Genomic DNA, 1264 nt, shown 5'->3' on the forward strand with positions numbered 1-1264 from the left:
ATGGCTGGGTACAGCCAAGTATTGGTCCCTCACCTGTAATCCTACCTGATTAGGAGTCTTGGGACCTGAGGAAAGTAATTCTTAGCCAGCCCAGGCAGAAAAGTCAGACTTACCTCCAGTTAGCAACCAAAACCTGAAAGTGGAGCTGTGACTAAAGCGGTAGAAGTGTTGCTAACCTGGAGCACAAAACCTCAGGGCTAACTGGCCCCAAGCTTGTGCCATGTAGAGCACACAACTGAATACTGTCACCAGGTTCTGGTAGTTCCTACCTGTCATAGGAAGCTGAGAACTGAGGATCAACTTGAACCCAGCCCTGAGTTCAAGCCTGGTACACCCACAAAAAGTTGGGTGTAATGGTACAGATAACAATCCAAGCTGACCTTAGCATAAACGCAATTATTGAAAATAAAAAGGGTGGTAGAGGGCCTGACTATTAAGTGAACAACCATAATTTCAAGCTCGAGCTGATTTTAAGAAGACTTCAAAGCTGGGCACTGTGGCTCACGCCTATAATCCTAGCTACTTAGGAGGCTGAGATCTGAGGATCAAGGTTCAAAGCCAGCCCGGGCACAAAAGGACCTGAGACTCTGATTTCCAATTAACCTCTACAAAATGGGAAGTGGGGTTTGGCTCTAGGGTAGGGTGGTAGCCTTGAGCTGAAGAGGTGAGGGACAGCCCCTGGGCAAAGTTCAAGCCCCATGACCCACCAAAAAAAAAAAAAAAAAAATTCAAGTCCTTGCACTGATTATAAGGAAAAAAGCTGTCGAGGGGATAGTATGTCTACATTTCCTGAGCATAGCCATAGCACTGCTTGACTGTCAAAGAACAAACACGTAAAGGTTTTGGTAGGGTAAGAAACGGTAAGGATGTCTCAAACTTACTAGCGTGGCTCTTCCCCTCCACCTCCAACTTTGGCAACTGTTGTGCTGGCCGAGACATTGGGCAAGCCAATGAGAAGCTTATTGGATCTGGAGGCACTGAGCAGAAACCACAGGCCAAACATTTGGCGCTGCTGCATGTGCCCGGACATGCTCTGCTAATCCTGCTGTGGAAGAGTGGCTGAGGTGAAGCTGCAAGCCAGCAGGTGCCTGAGGGGCATGCACAGGCCCCTTGTGAGAGCCTGCCTCTGCCCTCTGGGAAGGGAGCTGCGGGGCACCCTGTAGGCAGGCTGGCTCATACTCAGGGTGATCTCTGGGCACTTGTGCCTCACACCCAGCTTATGAAGCAAGTGCTCCAGCAATGCACGCAGACATGGACCAACCAG

Source organism: Megascapheus bottae, chromosome 18 (genome assembly GCF_031878675.1).
Source record: "Megascapheus bottae isolate mThoBot1 chromosome 18, mThoBot2.hap1, whole genome shotgun sequence".
In the NCBI taxonomy this organism is placed as follows: domain Eukaryota; kingdom Metazoa; phylum Chordata; class Mammalia; order Rodentia; family Geomyidae; genus Megascapheus; species Megascapheus bottae.